Source organism: Carya illinoinensis, chromosome 3, assembly GCF_018687715.1.
Source record: "Carya illinoinensis cultivar Pawnee chromosome 3, C.illinoinensisPawnee_v1, whole genome shotgun sequence".
Lineage (NCBI taxonomy): Eukaryota > Viridiplantae > Streptophyta > Magnoliopsida > Fagales > Juglandaceae > Carya > Carya illinoinensis.
In genome coordinates, this window is record NC_056754.1 from 49,609,929 (window position 1) to 49,631,348 (window position 21,420).

At 38.4% G+C, this 21,420-nt stretch overlaps 1 long non-coding RNA gene across 5 annotated transcripts; it reads right to left on the reverse strand.

Annotated features, from left to right (window-relative positions):
- Positions 1 to 838: 838 nt before the first annotated feature.
- Positions 839 to 8,696, reverse strand: LOC122305081. 5 transcript variants are annotated; one of them, XR_006241029.1, is made up of 4 exons: positions 4,369 to 8,696; positions 3,308 to 4,188; positions 2,714 to 2,839; positions 839 to 1,834 (listed from the first exon to the last, which is right to left on the reverse strand). It is a non-coding gene; the product is annotated as an uncharacterized LOC122305081 (long non-coding RNA). The 5 variants fall into 5 exon arrangements; XR_006241030.1 differs by lacking the exon at positions 839 to 1,834 and having other exon boundaries at positions 2,312 to 2,839; positions 4,369 to 4,977; positions 5,088 to 8,696; XR_006241032.1 differs by lacking the exon at positions 839 to 1,834 and having other exon boundaries at positions 2,312 to 2,839; positions 4,369 to 4,499; positions 4,757 to 8,696.
- Between the last annotated feature and the right edge of the window lie 12,724 nt (positions 8,697 to 21,420).

Sequence of the window (21,420 nt, forward strand, 5' to 3'; positions counted from 1 at the left end):
TCACATATCCTCCATAATGCTATTGATGTTGTCACACCTTGGCCAAAGTTATGTGTCGACCCACAAGATGGCTGAAGAGGTACACCGGTTACCTCCAACATGGGTGGTGGAACCATGGTTGCCATTTGAATTTTGGGGTTAGCAAAAACACCCCCAAAACTTGACAATACCACATATTCTGTTATAGGTGCCGTCGATTCGACGAAAAGAGCATTGACTGTGCAACTCATCTAAGATTTTCGAGTTGGTGAGGGGCAATCCGTTTTGATCGTCTCCACACCAATACATGACATAGAATCCACTTCGAATGTAAATGACCCACTTCTCCTTTTGACCCTTCACACTCACCTAGGTCTAGATATTGAAACTGAGCCAAACCCCACTTTCTTTTTTCCTTTATCTGATTTTTTAGCATATGCCAAGCTCGCCCTTATTGGGCCTTACAGCAACCCTATTACCACCTTTTAGGATAACTAGTGATTAGCATGGAGAAATAAAAAGGTGAAAATGTTAAAAAGAGATGGGCAGCCAATAGGATGCACCCAATAGGGAAGATTCCAAGAGGCATAGGCTATTACAGCTAATCTTAAGAAGGTAATAAGAGATGCATCAAAATTCATCTTCGCCTTCATAGCTTACTGCAGCTTGAGAAACCAAAAACTCATAAACCAAGTAAATTTGTAACCCATTTGTTTGGTAATAAACATAAAAATTTCCAATAATGCAGCATGAGAAACCCAAAACTCACAAACCAAAACTCAGTACCTAATCAATGCTAAGGAATTCAAGATTAAAATTGTGTATCAACAATAGAAGTCATGAAGGCAAGGGGCAATAGTAACAACATCAAGTGGCAAGCCATATATTAAAGTATTTGTGGGTTCTGCGTGCTGTATATAAGTTATGAAAGGTGAGGGGCAATAGTCACATCCTGCCACATAGTTAAGCAAATTCTGCAGTTTACTTGCTCCATGTGAACAGAAATATGGTAAAACCAAATCAAGAGATCTAAGCCATCAGCACCTACATATTGGAATATAGCCCTCAAGGAAACATTTAAAGCACAGAGATACATCAAACAGTTTACTCACCTGTAATTGCTTCTTGCTGATTTCCAGGCTAGACACTACTTCAATTTTTAGCTAAGCTACCATAGAGGCAACAAGAAAAGATAAAATAAGAGTATCTGCTCAACGTACATTAGATAATTTGAACTGAAGCCTAGAAATTACAGTGAAGTGTGTTTTACATACTGTAAGACATAGAATACCACTAATAGGATATGTCCTGTTATAACAAAGACTGTTTCTGGTTCAGAAAAGCGAAAACTATCAGAAAATAAAGCCCCAAAACTAGAAACGTGCACATGCCAACCTTAACAGAGTTTAACAGAGAAATAAGGCGAACAAAAGAAAAGAGAAGAAGCACACAGAACTGAAAGTTTGAATAACACAACACAAAAACCATCCCTCCCCCAACTGTAGACAAAGACCCCCCATAAAAAGAACCGTCAAATTTCATCTATATGAGTTTGCGTATGTTGCATCTATGAAGTTAAAAGTATTTGAAAGATTAAGCAAGAAGAAAGAATATGCAACAGCACCTCTGCCAAATTTAAAAACAATTCAAATCAATTTACTATGGAGATTTTAAACAAGGACAGTCTGTGGATGCTCAGAAAATCTATGACTCATTAAATTGAGCCAAGTTTGACATCTCCAAGAACAACAGCAAACATTTTGCCAATGGTTACTTCCATACCTGTGCCTTGGGTTGCTTATAGCTGAAAATTGAACTTTCACAAGCTTCACAGCAGGAGTGTCAGATGTTTCATCTGCATCACTCCAAAGGGTAAACGGTTTATAAATCAGCCAAGAGATGAGTAGCATACCTCTAGGTTGCAAATGATGCAGTCAAGGTTACTGAATAAAAGGTGTATGAAGTATATTGTTAAAAAAAATTTCAAACAAAGAAATTGAGTAAAGATTACATGGATGCAAAAAATAATGTGAGCGACAAGAGACAAAAACAAAGCTCTTTTATTTCAATTATCAAAGAAACACCTACCAAAAGAATGGGACTGAAAGAAATAGAATCCATTCCTAACAAAGAAACTTAAAACTCATAACATATATCAATCAAGGGAAATTCTGCTCTACCACCTTCTCAAACTTCAATCAGATGAAGTTGGCAGATTCTGAAATCATAATAAGAAACTCCAACTCTGGAACAAAAGTTTTGCTGACATTGATTGTAGACAATCTTTAATTATCAGTAAAATCATATTCAATTTAATGAAAGTATCAATAAAGCATATCAATAACTATTAGCTACATTTATATTTCATCGCTGCCCGAGTTCAATCTTGTTCTTTTTTTCTCCTTTAACCGGTTATATAGTTTCTGCTTCCAAAAGGTACAGAACCTCGTTGTGTATGCAGTAATCTATGGGTTGTAGTCCATTAATCTTAGGAGTCTAGGAGTCGTATTTTGGATGCTATTTGTTCTAAGGATCAAAGACGATTCCATTTTTTCATAAGCTTTCTTCATTCTTTCTTGGTTGCCAATTAGTACATCTGTTTAGGAGCTTATTTGAAATTAAAAAAAAAAAAAATTCTAATTCCAATTTTGAGGCAGTTTTTCATCTTCTTTCTTCAAAAGTTTCATCAAAATAGATGAAGGACGAATATAACTCAGGCTTCTAATGCTATTACCCTCAGCCAGACTTCTCTTTACACGTTTACTCGCTGACTCCGGAACCATGCATGATGCTGCATCCTTCACCTTCTTTTTGCAAGGGCCTCGGAGATCATATGGTCGAGTTCATCTGTCTCCTCAATCTGAGTTTCCAAATAAAAGAATGATTAATCACTTTGACCCTATCCAAAGTTAGACTTAATTAAGCAATCTCATGAAGTTTCTGTTTTTAAATCCCATGTGAAAAACACTTGCAGATGTATCAACAGCATAAAATAGACTCAAACAGCTCTTTTTTTTAAATCACATGGCAGAATGCCAAAGAGCATTGGCATTTTTCCTACACGACTTTATTTTGCAAGTCGACATTAAAAATTGCTCAAGAAAAAGAAGAAAGAATCCTATCAATCGAGAAGTGGTAGGGAATAAAATGATCAACCCCTACCAAATGGTAAAAGTAGAGGAAGCCGCAGGGCAGGAAAAGAATGACCCAACCGGTTGAATCCAAGATGGCCAAGCGTCAGACCATTGAACAAAAATAATGGAAGAAAATAAATCTAGTTTCTAACATTATTTCCCCCAACCTGACTTTTCTTTATAAGTTTACTTACCAACACATCCTTCACCATCTTCTTGCAAGGAGAGGAGAGGTTGTCTGGGCAAGAGTTCATTGTCTCCTTAATCTGAGTTTCAAATAAAAAGATCAAATCTCTTTGAACATCTATCCAAAGTCACACTTGGTTGAGCAACCTCATGATGTTCTGGTATTAAAACCTCAGCGAGAAGAATCAACAGCAAAAAATAGTCAAACTGCAGCATTTTTTTAAATCGCACGCCAGAAAGCAGAAGGCTGCTTCAGTCGAGCATGCAACTTGGTCATTGGCATTTGTCTGACACCGCTATATTTTACAACTCTTGACATTCAAAATACAGGAACCTGCAGAGCAAGAATCCAATCAATCAAGAAGATGTAGAGAATAAAGTTTTACCAATGATCAACCGCCCACCAATCGATTAAAATACAGGAACCTGCAGAGCAAGAAGAGTATTGGTTTGAATCCTAGATGGTCAAGCATCGGACCACAGAACAAAAACACCCAAATCAGCAAGTAAAAACCAAGTTTTGGATGATGAAGGAGGCTCTGTCAGGTCTGAAGGAGAAAAGTGGGTCCAAGCCATACACCATAGCCAAGTACATGAAGGAGAGGCACAAAGCCTTACTCCTTGCGTACTACCAGAAGATATTGGGTCTACAATTGAAGAACTTGGCTGCAAGGCATTGCACTTGACTAAAAAATGACAAGCTCGCAAAGGCCAAGACAACCCAGCACGGGACAAATTTCAGAAACCATAGCTAAGAAGCTTAAAAAGAGGAAACCCCAGAAGAAGGTCATGCCTGGGGCTAACAAGATGAAGAAGTTGACCCTTGCTAAGCCCATGCAGCCCAAGTCAATCAATTCCCTGTACTGCCAAGAGAGCAGAAAGCCACTGCCTGAAAATAGAAAAAGAGATGAGAAAAGATACAGATGAGTTTCAGGTCTGTGTATAAGAAGCTTGGATCTCTGTGGTGGGGCTTGTGAAAAAGGAAAATCCCATTTCAGCAAATTCATCGAAAGCTGTGGGGCAATAGCCAAAAAGATGAAGTTTGGAGGGAGGTTGCAGAACGACAGACCTAGATTTTCTTCTAGCAGGCAACACAATAAGACCAATTTGAAGATCCCACACAGACGATCTCAACATGCATCAACACCATCTCGGAGAATCAAAGATTATCAGGAAAAAAAAGGCCCCAATGTAGAGCATCTACAAACAAGCACATTGCAATGACAACAGAGAATAATATTCAATGATAACACAAAATAAGGCCAAAAAATGAAGAGAAACAAAAAAAGCACACGCAAGTGAGGAGTGGAAGAAAAAACATAGCTCCTTTCCCAACCATAGACGAAGACCCTTAGAGATAGAACACTCAAATTGGCTTCACACTCGACCCCCGAACATATAAAATCAAGAATAAAATTAGGCAAACAAACCAACAGAAGAGGAAGAAAACACAAAACTGGGCATCGTAGGAATAGAACAAAAAGACCATCCTCCTATCTGCAGAAGAACACCCTTGCAAAAAGAACCATCATATTTGCACAAGACTGAACCTCGAACAGGATGAAGAGACAAACAAATCATCTCATCTCATGAAGGCCTATTAACTCAGAGGCTATTTGCTTGGTCAATCCCCAATTTTCAACTTCTCCAGATAAAACTCATGAGCTGTTCAGTCTATCTACACGAAAAAATCATATCCCAACAATAAGGTTTCCATGTATCCCAAAATCAACTAGAGTTACATAGAGACAAGGATGAAAGAACGTGCATTATCTATATGGCACATACACAGCATGGGTAAGGAAATGTCAAGTCCACATGCCAATGGGACTTCTGCAACCATTTTCACCCAATTCCACTTTGTTATACCATCCACAGATTTGCATGAAAAGAAAACCAGGTTTGTGTACAAATAAAAAGGACAAATGTTAATCCGCAACTCAAAACATTTAACAAGTGATCTTATCCAAGCAACAAGTATGCAATTCCCAAAAGTTTTTCATTTAAAAATTTGAGCTATAGCTCATCTGTTTGGTACAAAACATGGAATTCTTCATAGTTTACTGCAACATGTGAAAACAAGAACTCATAAACCAAGCAAATCGGTAACGAATTTGTTTGGTAATAAAAATGGAATTCTTTAAATACTGCGGCATGAAAAACCCGAAACTCATAAACCAAAACTCAGTATCCAATCAATACTAAAGATATCAACAATAAAATTGCGCATCAACCATAAAAGTTATAAATTCAAGAGCATCAAGCCATATATTAAAGCAATTCTGGGTTTTGCGTGCTCAACGCCCAGAAGTTATGAAGCCAAGGGGCAATAGTAACAACACCATTCCATATATTTAAGCAAACTCTGCAGTTTACCTGCTCAACAGGAACACAGAGAGGGAACATTTAAAGGAGAGAGATACATTAAACAAGAATTACCATACAAAAATCAGATTAAATAGGCATTAGTATATTGAAACATGAAAAAATAAACAACGTAGTTTAAAAAAAAAAAAAAAAACTAAAGAAAAAATGAATAAAAGGGCAATGGAGAATAAAAAAGGGCAAAAAAATAGGTCTTAGGAAGTATTGTTTTGTTCATAAGATTTTGAAAACTTTTTAGAAAAGTTCTTCACTTTCAATCCAAATATCTTTTAAACACCAAAACAGATCTCATCTCTCAAACCATTTTTCAAGCTCTCCCTAATATGGGTCTTAACATAACCCAAATCTTATAGAGACCCTCATAGAAGTAGAGTATGCTTAGTGAAATAAAACACTTACAGTCTGAACTACTAGAAAGGTCAACATCATGATAGCATTTTGTAGTGCGAATCGCATCTTGAAGACTATTGTAAACAAGTACCCATAGTCTGCAATTCCGCTCACAGTATTGATACATGAATTAAACCCCCAAGCAGGCCAAGCTGCATTAACACAGAGTATTCTTTTCTTGATAATTTTTTTTGCATCAAGACAGTATTAATAGGAAATAGGCTATCATAAAACTAATAATCATACTAACATTCTAATATACCACATATAACATATTTATTTGTTTCTCTTTTTCCCATTTTCTTTAAGGCCACAATAGCATACTGTAACGCCCCAATAGAAAGCCCAAATCACATGGCCTGTACTCCAAAAGGACTAATCAATGATACAATTGGAGTCCCATTAGAACCTTATAAAGAGCAAAAACTTCTCCACCCCAAACAATGTGGGATCTCATACATTACCTACCATTATCCTTATCATATGGGATATCACAATCTCCCCCTCTTAAATTCCTAACATCCTCATTGGGCCCTTCCGTCTTAGGAGGCACGGCTCAAGTCCCACATTTGTGGTTGGGATAGGCTCCAATACCATTTGTAATGCCTCAATGGAAGGCCTAAATCACAGAGCCTATACTACAAAATGACTAGTTAATGATACAATTGGAACCTTATAAAGAGTAAGAACCTCTCTTTCCCAAGCAATGTGGGATCCCATATACCACCTATCCTTATCTTTATCATATGGGGTATCGTACGTACTTAGTTTTGTTTGTGTAATAGAGATTGTACAGTTTCCTCTAGAATGTCGTGCAATCTCGAGAAAACATTTCCATGGACTTTTTTACTGTATTTAGCCATCGTTGATGACAATATGTTTGTAACATAAACTTAAACGACACCTCAACTACACATATATTAGGGCCAGCAACGAGTTTCAAGAACCTATTCAAATTTTAACCTTTTTTCCAAGAAAAGTTCTGTTACACCAAAAGAAGCAACCAATAGGATGCAATCCAAGTAAACAAGAAGTACAAATGGGGAAGATTCCACGAGGCACAGGCTAATGCTCCAAGTCCTAAAAGGATATCAGAGACCCAAGAAAAGAAGATCCTAAAAAATAAAATAGAAGTCAGGATTAACGTCTTGGACAGTCTTCATGTACATAGTGTCCCCTAGTTGTTTCATACTCTGCATGTGCCTGTAAGCTCATTTCACACTAAGGCAGCCAGAAAGCTCTTTGAGAATATGGATGAATCTCGTCAAAGAAGCAATAGAGAATGGCAAAGCAAAAGCAAAGAACAATATTCACAAACTGAAAATTCCAACTATTGCAATTGTGATTCCCCAGCTAAGCCCAAACAGCCGAGTCAATCAAGTCCCCTGCGGCCATGAGAGCAGAAAGCCACTGCTTGAGATTTTTTTTTTTTTTTACAAGTACCACTGCTTGAGAAAATAGAAAAACATAAGAGAAAAAATAAAGTAAATGTGCATTGGTTTGTGTTCAGAAACGATTCTGGAGGTTTTAGTTTCAGGTCTCTTTGTATGGGAAGCTTGCATGTCTCTGTGTGGTGGGTTGTGTGAAAAAGGAAAGCCCAATTTTGGCAAATTTGTCAGAACTAGATAGCCAGAAGCACACTGAGATGAATTTGAAGACCCCACATAGACAACCTCAACATGTAAGAACACCATCATGGAGAAGCAAAAACATTGGGGGAAAAGGCCCCAAAGGAAGAACACCTACAAACAAGCACATGGCAACCACAACAGAGAATACTAGATCAGAGACGACATAAAATAAGGCCCAAAACCGAAGAGAAAAAAACACAATACAAAAGAGTCAGAAGAAAAAACACAAAGGGATCCTCTCCCGACCATAGACAAAGACCCTTTAGTAAAAGAACACTCAAATTTGCTCCACACTTGACCTCCAAACAGATAAAGAAAAAAAAATCAAATTAGGAGAAAAAACCAAGTGAAGACAAAGAAAACACAAAACTGGGAATAGTAAGAAAAGAACATAGAGACCTTCCTCCAAAACGCAAATGAACATCCTAGCAAAAAAAACCGTCATATTTCCTCTAGACTGAAGCTCAAACCATATGAAGAGAGAGAAACAAATCATCTCATCTCATGCAGTCCTATTTACTCAGCTCGGTTAATCCCCTATTTTCAACTTCTCCAAACGAAATTCATAGGCTGTTCAATCTATCCGCACATGAAAAAATCATATCCCAAGAATGCAGAACCAGTAGAAGTGGAAAGACAATAATACTGAACAAGAAATAAGAAAAGCACAATCCACCCAAGGACAAGATGTCAACTTAGCTTTCAAACAAGATTTCACCGTTCACAACTCAATCTACTATTTTGTAAAGACAAAGCAAAGATTTTCCCAATAGCAAATAGTTCAAAAAACTTTTACAAATCAGAAAACAAAACAACAGGAGAAGCTTCATTGCCCCACTGCAGTCACACCCAAATCCAGCCATCAAACTTTGGGTCCAGTTTTTCAAGAGAACTGCTATCGATATAAGAGATTACACAAAGTAAACCCACAAACTGATGTGGCTTCATGGTATCCATTAATCTACCTTATATTTTACAATTAGACGTACCACATCAGTTTGTGGGTTTACTTTTGTATAATTTCTTTGTGACTAAAGTATTTTCCTTTTCTCATGAGTTGTGAAACAGTTGTATGTGTATCACTTATCAAACCCAAAAGCTACTAAAGCAAGCAAACAATGTTGTGTAAGAACAAACTATTCAGTTTAATGTAACCCCTAGGGGTTGGCTAAAGTAGTAAAGACTTTGGTCTAGGTGGCATGCTCCCTCCAGGCTTAAGGTTTGAATCCTCTTGGGTGCAAACAATTTCTAGGGGCCATCAGACTAGGGGAACTTCCTCTTGAATTACCAGAAGTGCACTTGTGGAAAACTCTTTGGTGAGGCCTATCCACCCTCGGGATTAGTTGGGAATTTATTCTCGAACACCCAATGCCAACAAAAAAAATTCAGTTTAATGTTTCAGACATAATTACACCTCAAAAAACCATTCTTAAAGCACACACAACCATAAAAAAAAATCAAGGGGTTCTTAACCATTTTCTTCATTTTTCATCATTGAAACACAGACCACCAGCATGATCATTAAAAAGGAGTGCCTAAAATGTTGTTACTCGCTACCAACCATAACAGTAAACAGAAAATCAAAAATTAAGAGGAATGCACTGATTATTGATGAGACCAAACTATAACAAAATAAGCTTCCATGTATCACCAGAATCAACTAGAGCCACATAAAGACAAAGGTGAAAGAACTTGCAGTATCTATGGAGCACAAACACGATGTGGGTAGGGCAATCCAAGGACACAAGCCATTGGGAGTTCTGCACCCACATTCACCCAATTCCAATTTGTTATGCTAACCACATACTTGCATGAAAAGGAACCTGGTTCACATCCTAATACAAAGACAAATCTTAATCCACAACTCAAACTCAAAACATTTAGCAAGTGCACATATCCAACAAGCAATGAGTACATAAAACCCAAAAATTCATTATTTAAAAACTTGAGCTATAACTCATGTTTGGTACTAAACATGGAACTTTTCATAGCGAAACCAAAACCTCATAAACCAAGCAACTTTGTAACTCATCTGTTTGGTAATAAACATGCCATATATTAAGCAAATTATGCAGTTTACTTGCTCAATATGAACATAAATATGGTAAAACCAAATCAAGAAATCTAGCCCTCATCTCTAATAGCTTCTTGCTGATTTCCAGGCTAGGCACTTGGGATATGTAGCAAAGCTACCATAGTGGCAACAAGAATAGATAAAATAATAAGAGTATCTAGTCAAAGCATATTAGATAATTTGAACTGAAGCCAAAAAATTACAGCAAGGTATGTTTTAAACGCTGTCAGACATGCAATTTTATTTCAAAAATACCACTTTTCAAATGAAGATGGGCACATACCTTTAAACCTTTAAATAAAGGAATTCATACATAAGCATCCTGACATAAACCAATGGAAAAGGCAAATAAAAGGGTGAACTACCTGATTTCAGCAACCCACAGGGTCTGAGGAGGGGCATATCTCATATGGGAGCAAGCCAACGAAATAAACATTTTAATTCCATAACATGATCACTGTAAAGAAGCTATCGAAATAAAAGTGGTAAGACGAAAAACAAGATTGCTTCTACTCCAAGCTACACTGGGTTTCAACACCATATTGAAAGGCATCTAGATGGTCTAGGAGGATTTGCACTAAATGTCCATGGATGTTTACAAATTCTTCGAAGGTAAGAGATACTCAGAAGAATTTTAATTGATTTCTGTGCATTCTACACACCAGTGTATAAACAAACATTTAAACTTAAGTTTAAGGTTATCAAAAGACTATATAGAAAGGTGACAAAAATGTATCCACGCTGCACATCTTGGAAAAAACAAATACAGAATGCTTCCCCTTTTAGAAGAAAATGAGCTGCAAAATTCCATCTACATTGTCCTTATATTCTTCCAAAGGCCAACTCAAACCAAACACCTGATTAAGAACTCTGTCCACCTTATGAAGATATTTAGTGTCCACAGCCACCCTTCCTAAACACAGGTTCACTTGCAGTCTTGCACAACACCACAACAATTTTTTCAACAAGGCTCAGCTAGACAACACCAGCTTTAGGACCCCCAAACCTCCTACACAAACAAACCTTTGGCCAATGTATCAATAGAGACTAAAGTTCCTCACACCACCACACAGGAAACCTGTTTGTAGATTATCTATACAATTGGCAACGCCACCAGGAAGTGAAGAAAGAGACATAAAATAAGTCAACAAATTGGACAATGTGCTCCTAATCAACATGAGTTCAACACTCATCGAACAACTACATCAGCTTCCAACAACGAACCGATGCTCCATCGTTTCTAAATGCCATTAAAAAGTAACTTGGATGATGATTTATTGTCAAAGGTTCGCTCTTGGTCCACTCTTTCTACGAGTCCCTCACACAAGAGCCTCTTATTCAGTTTCCATGGAGAAGGCTTTGGAGACAAGGCGCCTCCCAAAGCAACGTTTTTTGTATGGACCGCCTCCTTGGATAAGATCCTTACTTCTGATAATTTGGCAGATTGGCGTTGTATGTGTAGGAATGGGGGAGACTCTGTGGATCATCTCCTACTTCACTGTGAAGTAGCTCGGGGTTTATGGAATGAGGTATTCAGTAGATTAGATTTGATTTGGGTTATGCCTGAGACAATGGTGGCAGTCCTGGCCAGCTGGACAAATTTAAGAGGCAACCAACAGATAAAGGCCGTACGGAAGATGATTCCTACATGCATCATATGGTGTTTGTGGTAGGAGCGTAATGAACGGACGTTCGAGGACAAACAGAGATCGATGGAGGAACTAAAAACTTCCTTTTTTAGAACTCTTTGTGCTTGGGCCATTGCCGTTCACTTTGATGGCCTAGATTTACATAATTTCCTTGTATCTATTGCTCCTACGTAGTTAGGGAATTAATTGTACTGAACCTGGCTTTGCCTATTCTTTGATTAATATAATTTGTTTACTTATAAAAAAAATGCCATTAAAAAGAAGTTTTAGCCTTGAAAAGGGGCCAATGGAAGAAGAGCAAGAAATTTGGAAAGATGACCCTATATCCAAAAATACCAGCCAAAGTCGTCAATATTACCAACAACCCCAGCCGATAACACTTTTGATTGAGCCAAATTCACTTTCAGAGCTACCACCACTTCAGTCCTAGAAAATCAATGTATCACCTCCAAGCAAACTATGAGAGAAAACCACTTCATCATTCCATTAACCCATGAATATTACAATGACAGAGAACAAAGGAGGTAATGAATCCCTTTATACCAAGCCACAATATCTGTTAGAAAACCTCACAGAAGAAACCTTCATCAAAATAGAAAGCGCACTATTGAAATCCAATGGTGCCATCCAATTCCACCATTTTGCTCAAATTTGCATCACCTCAACATGTACCGAAAAAACCCAACTAGCGTGATCATAATATGCCTTCTTTAAATCTGGCTCACAAGGTATCCCAGGTTCTACTAACCTTTGTCTACTGTTGGAACATTCATTAGCAATCAATACATAGTCAAAGACATGTCAAACTCTAACAAAGGCATTATGAGATGTAGACATCATATCGAAGTCTCAAAATGCTTTTATCATGAGAAGACAAATATCTGATTTTGTTCTCACCGCTACTGAATTCGGTCAAGATAAACCAAAGGGCTTTGTAAGTTGGATATCGAAAACACGTCTGATCAAGTAAAACGGAATTTTTTGCTGTATAGGCTGAAGCAATATGGTTTTAGGGAAAACCGGTGTAATCAAATAGTCCACTAAATATCCACAATGTTTTTTTCTATCTTGAGAATGACACTTCTAAACATATTTTTGACAGCTATCGGGTTTCCGTGATGGTGATCCATTCTCCATGTTTGTGGGCTCAAGAAATACAGATGGGGTTTTGATCTCTCAATTGCTGTTAACATAAAAGACACTGATTTTCTGCAAGGCAGGCCCTGACCATACCTAAGATATGAAATGTCTACCTTATGCTATGAAAAATTCTCAGCTTAAAGTTCACCTTGGCTATATCTGAACTGCTCTGTGTAGGTCAAATGGAGAACATTGACACTGAGACCATCTTTGGATGCATGGTGACTGCATTCCCAATTACCCACTTAGGTCTCTTTCTGACAGCAACTTCTAAGGCATACTTAATTTTGAATGACATAATAGAGAAAATGAAACATCGTTTGGTCAAGTAGAAAGGATTGTATTTGTCGAGAGTTGGTAGGACTACCTTGATTTAACAGCATTATGTCAAAACCGCCTACTGTTATACCCCTGTGCCCGCTTCTTGTTGGTATAGATCAATTTAATAAATTACAATGTAGTGATGTGGGGGAGTTCAATTTCATTTAGCAAGGTGGTATAATGTGTCCGTCGAGTTTGCATGGAAGGGTTCAGGGTCCACAACTTAAGGCAGTTTAAAATATCTGTTTGGAAAATGGTTTTGATGCAATACAATTGAGAAAGAGAAAGAGATTTTAGAGGATGGTGGCCAACGTGAAAAAAGCAGCTTACAAGGTGAGTGGAATTTGAATAAAGTTAATGGGTCGTAAGGAATAGGCCTTTGAAAAATACCAAAGCTCGTTTTACTAGAATTGAGATGGGTAATGTGACAAAGAGACAAGAATTGGACATGGCGTGAAGTGCGGATTAAACACTTAAGCCAGCTTTCTTGAGATTATCTAACATAAGTTTTAATAAAGTAACTTTGGTATCAGATAACTTCTTGATGACAAGAAGCTCTAGTGACCATGCAAAGTCAACATGTCTTTTACCAGGTTAAATCGAGGAGTAATGCTACATACAGCTACTTTTGTATATTCTCTGTGCACTCCACTAATGTGATTGACTGTATCAATTTTTTTTAATACACAACCAATCACATCAGTGGAGTGTACAAAAAAGTACATAAAAATGACTGCACATAAAATTTTTGTAAATCTAACTCACCTATATCACACAATTCAAGTAAATTATTGAATTTTCACCAATGGGGACGTGACCCAAGTTATTTGCACCCAAGATTTGAATTTAAAACCACCTTAGGGCTATCTTTATTTAGGAGCATACTAAGGACCCGTTTGAACTAAACTGAGATCATCTAATTTTAATATATGAATCTAACATCCAAATACTCAACTTTCAAATCACCAAACTCATCTCAACTCAACATTTCTTTACATACAGGACCCACAACCTTTTTCAACTTCCTATAAATAAATTTAAATTTATCTTAACATCTAAACATATCTAAACTTATGGTCCCACAAAACTCACTCCACTATCTCGATTCACTACTATTCATAAAGAACTCAATTCGTCTCAACTCAATATTCAAACGGGACCTAAATGCATAGAAAATACAACACAAATACATCTACATCTATTAAAAAAAACAAACCTGAACCACACGACTGAAGCAGAGAATAACACCTTTAGGCATACTTGAGGAGTGAGATAAAATGAGAATTTTGTAAATAATAATAAGATAGTTTGTGAATAGTAATGAAATAGTTTGAGTTAATATTTTACAAAATTCTAAGAAATAAGAGAAAAAAAATTGAATAAATAAATATTATAAAATAAAAATATTGTTATAATATTATTTTTATTTGAAAAAATTGAATTATTTTTTATTTTTTATTTAAAATTTTGATAAAGTTATAATAATTAATTTGAAAAAAATTGTAATGATTAATTGAAAATATTTATATTTAAATAATATTTGTGAAGCCGATGAGATTAAAATTTTGGAACGGAAACTTTTTTCCAATCAAGCCCTTAAACTATAACTGAAATTCAAAGACCCGCATATCAAAATTTTGATAAAATAAAAATCGAAATACCCAAATGAAAAAATCCCCAAATTCAAATCAAGCACGCCTCAAAATAACCAAATAAACTCATAGACCCAGCTAAGAAAGAAATGTTAATTTGAGAGACAGTGAGAACAAAAGATACGGAATCTTGCGATTTGGTGAGAAAGCAAGCGCCGTAGGTCTTCAACTCCACCGTCACTTCTCGTCCCCACCCAAGTCCTTCAAGAATGAGTATAAAAATTTATTGGGAATCGAGAAAAATCAAGCATTTGGCCTAAACGGTAGGATATTCAAGAAACCATAGGAGAACCAAGAAATACGTCGGTCGCCACGGTAGGAGATCCATGTTAAATATTTTAACATGAACATTAATAAACGGATCTTCGATTTCATATGATCCACAATAATAAACAGTAATAAATAAATACGTACCTTTCTCCATCAGTTTGATGAAGAATTAAATCTGGCTATGAGAGAAGGATCACCCTAGCAACTTCGCCTCACAAGTGTCTCACGATGGCAAAAGGCACTCTTATGTTGTAGGTGAGAACCCTTTAATCCCTCAGTGCTATTTATAGATTTCTGACCATCAAGAAATCTAAGAGTTTGTTTCTGACTATAATTAGAGATAGAGTTTTAATCTTATCTCTTAGGATTTCTGTTATCCCGTTATCACTCATCTTTAATCTGATAGACTTGAGTTATTTCAAATTCTATTAAGATGGGTGTGTGGGACATAGAGTTTAAATAAAACTCTTACATTCTCCCACTTGGCCCATACGCCCATAAAATAATATTTTCCATTCATGGGTTTATTACAGGAAATTAACCATACTGCGCAAATTCATTTCCTGAAACTTTCATAGCTCAAAGTACGTTACATGAGTTCTGTAATATCAATGTTAAATCAACTACTGATGCGAGTCATGGCGGTCCTTTGTTATATAATCAACAAATTCCCTTCCATGTACCACAACACCAGCAACCAATTTTACATGATCTTTAATTGGGATAATTAAGGCTAATACCGTAATGCCTTGGGTTCCAATTCATGTCTGTTGCAGACATTATCTTGTCACCATTCTTCCAAACCATTCAATGTACAAAGAATTGGAAAGACAAGAAAACATAAACAAAACAACCATAATAGATATCATTAAGTGTCCAAAACAAAATAAAAGATCTACGAGCTCAATAACATGTTTACATCATAAGACCCATTCTGTCAACATGTTCTTTAAACTGTTTCGCTACTAGACCCTTTGTTAATGGGTCTGCTATCATAAGCGTAGTACTAATATGTTCTATGGACACTGTCTGTTTCTGTACTTCCTCCTTGACACTTAGGTGTGATGACCCGCTTTTAAGTGTATTTTCGCTGAAATAATTGTTTTTAGTTTAATTAATATATCAGTTATTTATTTTAATTTGTTTGCGTTTTAAAATTGGTTTTTAATTTAATTTAATTTATTTGAGGTTGTGTTTTATTTCTTTTAGTTGTTTTGTGGTTTTAATCTTTTTGGCGGTTTGTTTCGTTTTCCGGAGTGAGGACTGGACCTCATCTCTTTTCACATCTTTTTTTCCTTTTTCTCTTTTTTTTCCTTTTTTTCTTTTTCCCTTCTTTTCTTTTTCCTTTCTTTTTCTTTTTTCTTCTTTTTCTTTTTTTTTTTTTTCTTCTTCTCTCGCTCGACCGAACCCCCCCCCCGTGCTCTCTCTCTCTTCCCTCTCCCTCACGCCGGCGTCCTCTTCTCCAGCCCCTACTGCCGCCGTCCGGCCACCGTTCGGCCTCCCACCGGTCCCATTCTCTTCATCTCCCTCCGGTGCACCACCCCTCCAAAACCCACCCCCAACCGGCCGGCCGTTTGGCCGGAAAAGCTCCAAGAAGGGCGCACGGATTTTGCTCCGATCCGCCGCCGTCGCTCCACCTCCGGCCACCATTTCTTCACCACTTCATCACCGGTCCCTTGCCGTCCTAACCCACCCATTTCCGGCCTCCAACGACCACCGGAACAGCTCCTACGAGCTTAGTTTCCGTTTTGGGTAATCCGGCCATTTCCGGCGATTCCGCCGCCACCCACGGCCAACCACCACTTCCAATAGCTTCACAACCATCCCTAGACCATTCCCTATCAATCTCGTGTCCTAGTTGGTCCCCGTTCAAAAGTGGGTTTTTAAGACCCACGGCCACAGTGAATTTTCACTGTGACATTGCTGTTTTTCCGCCGTTTGCAACGCCGCTTGTTTTCTAAAATTGCCATATAGCGCTGTAAGTATTTTCCAAGCCCTATTTTCAGATTTTAATATATATTGCTCATTCAATTATTTACTGTTGTTGGTTGTTGATTCCGGACTGAGTCCGAGGAGTTTCGGGGGTCGGATGGATGGAGGACGGAGTTGCCTGTTTATTTGAATTATGCTTGTTGGATTATTTTATTATGCATTGTTATGGCATTACATGGTGCATGCACGTGTGTTTGTGGCAATGTGTGAAAAGCCTGTGTATTGGCGTGAGTGGTTTTACGGGTGCGTGTGTATCACGACCCCAAGCCGGGATGGGGTATTATCCCGGTGGAGCTCCTCTGGTCACTCGGGAGCGGAATAAACTGAGTGACGTCCCCTGAGTTGTCGCTAGACGACGGGAGCGGGGCTAGGGGATGCTTGGCTACGAACGCGCCGGGCGTGGAACCGGGCATCGCTCTACTCACCGACTCCGTGGCCCTTCGCTGGCGAGGGCTAGAGGATGCTTGGCTACGAACACGCGGGGCGTGGAACTGGGCATCGCTCGTTAGGTGTCACATGCGTGGTGGGACTCTGCGGTGTGGCACTGGAGCCAGGGTGTGCGGATGACCCCTAGGGGAGGTCATGGTGCATACGGTTAAAATTGAATAATGGTTCGAGAGGCCAAATGGGACTTTTGGCGGGATATTGGGCCAAATGTGACTTTTGGCGTGTTTTTCGGAAAGGTTGTGTTTTTGGGCCAAATGGGTTTTTGGCGTGTGTGGAAAACTTGTGTTTTCTGGGCTTGGTGCATTGGGCATGTATCATGCATATTGTTTGAGTTCTATGTGTTTTTATCTGGTAGTGTTTGGGTTTTGCTTACCTGCGGTACCATTTTTGGTTCCGTAGCTTTTGGTGCAGGAGATGAGGATGAGGAGGAGGAGGCTGAGCCCGAGGATGCGGCTCCGCCGGGTTGCTTATGATAGGTTTTATATTCGTTTAAATCTGTATTTGTATTTTGTAATATTTCTCCTATGTAGGTTTTACGTTATCCGCTGCGTGTTTCTCTGTACACAGTTGTTGCCTTGCACACACTCGGCACCCGTCGATGGGATGGTGACCCGGGTTGTCACCATCCGGACGTCTCAATTTCCCCGTGTTAGGGCGTGGGAATTTGGGGGCGTCACAGGTGGTATCAGAGCGGTTTGGCTCTGGGTAAAACCACATGTCCCGTAGGGAGTACCAGAATGTTTTTAAAGTTGTGTTTTAAAATTTATGTTAAGTAAAGTTGCTATTTGATTTGTTTTATTTGTTTGAACTTGTTTGCTGTTTTTGTTTATTTGGTTATGTTTTTGCATGCTGGTTTCTTTTGTTCCTTGCTGTATGGTGTTGGTTTTGGTTTTTGGTTTTATGATGGTTTTATTTGTATTCTTAAAGGAGGGTCCAGTAGCATGGTGCAAGCCGGATGCACCTATGAGCGCTTCCTGGCGCATAGGACTCCACACTTCACTGGAAATGAGGATCCACTTCAGGCTGGAAAATGGATCAAAGATCTGGAGAGAACCTTTGAGGTGTGTGGATGCACTGAGGCACAGCAAGTACTCTACGCCAGCTATCTCTTGCAAGGTACCGCTTCTGATTGGTGGGATACCAAGAGGGTGATGCTGGAATCGGAATTGGGATCTTTCGCTGTGGTGACCTGGCAGCGTTTCAAGAAGGAGTTCAATGACCGCTTCTTTCCCGCATCGGTAAGGAAGCAAAAGGCAAGAGAGTTCTCCAATCTGGTCCAAGGGGGCGCGACAGTGGAGCTGTACGCCCGGAGGTTCATAGAACTTGAGCGGTTTGCTCCTCACCTTGTCGCCACTGAGGAGATGCGAGCAGATCGTTTCCAGGAGGGGCTACGCCATGACATATGCCGTATGGTGGTCAGCCATCGGATATTCACTTTTCAGGAATTAGTGGATGTGGCCACCCTGGCAGAGTGGGAAAATAATCTGAGTGTGGGCTCCCCTCCAGGGCATAAGAGGCGGAGTTTTTCTGGTGAAGGGAGCAGCTCGGGTTCGCCCCAGAAATTTGTTCAGCGGTACGGAACTCGACCTCAAACATCCTCGGGTGTTCGTATGGGAGGACGGGTGCCTATTTGTGGAGCTTGTAATAGAGCTCATGAGGGCGAGTGTCGGATGAGTAGTGGACCCCAGTGTTACCGGTGCGGTCAAGTGGGACATATTGCTCGGGATTGCCCCGTCAGAGTTCAAGGAAGCCGTGGAGGTAGACACGGTGGAAGAACCAACCCGAGACAAGCAGTGCAAGCCCGGGTTTATGCTGTCACATCCGGAGATGTGGATGATGAGACACCAGCGACTCAGAATGCTGGAGTCATGGCAGGCATGAGTCTAATCTAATCATTCGTGATGAATGCCTTGTGTGGATTTGTTTTGTTTTATATATATGTTATCGAGGCTTAAAGAGAATGGCATGATCTGGGTGATCTTTTAGGGAAGTAGAATAATTGAGTCCTTTGGTTCCGTGGAGTTTATGAAATGGTCTATAGCGTAGTAGTTTGTAAGTTCAACAAATTTCAAGGATAGATTTTATGAAATTTCATTAAAGTTTTAAAGTTTGGGGCCTTATAGATTTTAGGAATATAAGTTTATGGTAATTAAGGTGTTAGGTTCGACAAGCTTTGGGGGGGAAATAATTAAAGTTCGAGTGGTAAATTTCGTGATTCGGATGAGTAATTTGGTGGCAATTGGGGCTTTAGATTTTACAAGCTTTTAAGGTGAATGATTTGGATTAAAACCACCAATCTTGAGAATTTCAGAAAATGATTTATTATCTATTAATGTTTTAGAATTTGAAGATTTGGGAGTCGATTGTTCTATTATGGGATGTAAGTTCCTTGATCTTAGAAGTTCCGGAAGATGATTCTTACTTGATTAAAGGTTTTAGAATTGCAGAGTCGAAGGACTGATTTATAATGAGAATTGAGTTCTTAGTTTTACAGACTTAGTGCTGTAGCTTGATTTACTCTAGTGAGGGATTAGTTTGTAATCATTAAAAATGAGGTTGATACGAGTTGAGTTGTTGATATGAAAGTTTTTCTAGAGTGGATTCCTTTGAGGATTGGAAGTAATGATCCAATTAGTGTTTTTCTTTGAGGATTGAAGATATCGAGCTAGTTTAGAAAATGATTATTGTTAACTCGAGGTTGTAATAGTAGATTTTAGGAAATGATTTTTATTGGTTCGGAAGAAATAGATCCATCGAGGTTTTGGAAACAATAGTTTAATTGTTGGTATTGAATTTGACTGAAGTTAAGACCTCATGTTCTGGAGACTTTTAGGAACGGATTATTAGTAGGTTTAAGGTCATTTTCAGTATAAAGTTTTAAACGGTAGCTATTTGCTAATGTTAAGGGTATAAGTTAAGCAAATATAGGAATGATTCATGTTGATTTGCGGATATAAGTCGAGATGATGGAAATAGTGGTAATAGACTATTTGTGTGTTGGAATGACTATTAGTTTCGGCTAAGGACGTATGAGATCGACACGTGATAGTGGTGAATAGATTGGAGTGTTCAGTCGAAACGTGTTACTCAATGGTATGTTGGTTGGCAATAATTGTTATAGCTCGAGGTTATAGTGATAGGTTTTAGGATTGATTCATACCGAGTGAGGATAATAGATGATGCAGGTTTTAGAAAATGAATTTTTGTTTATTTTGAGGATAAGGTACGGAGGTTGGAAATGGAAGTGATGGATCACTTATCCGTTAGAATGATTATTGATCTTAGCTAAGGGGTACATGAGATCCATTTATAGTGGTGGTGAGGGTGTATAGATTTCGGAGAGTACAAATCCTAGTCTCTTTTTGGCTTTGAGTTGTGTGGTAAGTTGAATGGAATGTACAATTGAAGTGGGTTACCAATTGGAGTGATGGTTGGCATTAATGGTTGAGTCTATCTTCAAGAATTAATTGTGACTTGAGGTCACACAGGAATTTAAATTGGTGAGGCTATACTTTTCTTTGGAGATCAAGTATCTAGTTGGGAGAATTGGGGATATGGTTATATAGCTTGAAAGGAGATCGTTAGGTCACCATGTGTGGAGTATGAAGTAATGAATCTTGGAAGTTGAAACCTATGCATCAAAGGTGGGTAGCATGATCATATGTATGAAGTAATAAAACATTAGGATTCGTGAGTGTTGTTTAATAGTTTTGAGGGATTGAAGATTTAAACAGTATGGTCTGTCTTGAGATTTATTTGTGAAGTGCTATTGAAGGAATTAGTTGTGCTAAAACTAAAGTTTTTGATGGTATAAGTAGGTGGGTGAGTTACCAAGAGCGTTTTGATTATGTCTAGGTGAAGTCAATGGGAGTTTATAGTGAGCTAGTTATTGCAAGATTAGATGTTATTCAAAATATAGGTTATGAGCTTGAAGTGTGGGATATCGGATAGAGGTTATAGGCGCCCTTGTTGGCTGGCGGGGAAGGACTTGGGCCTTTTGGAGATGTTCCTTATCTTTAGAAGAGACAGGTGTATTTTGGGGATGATGTTATATGTTTTCAAATTGGGGCCTGGAGGTTGATTAGTACTGGTTCTGTCATCAATCAATGGATGTATTTTGCGGAACGTTGGTTTTCGATTGGGGTAGCAATGGCCAACTGAGGAATGAGT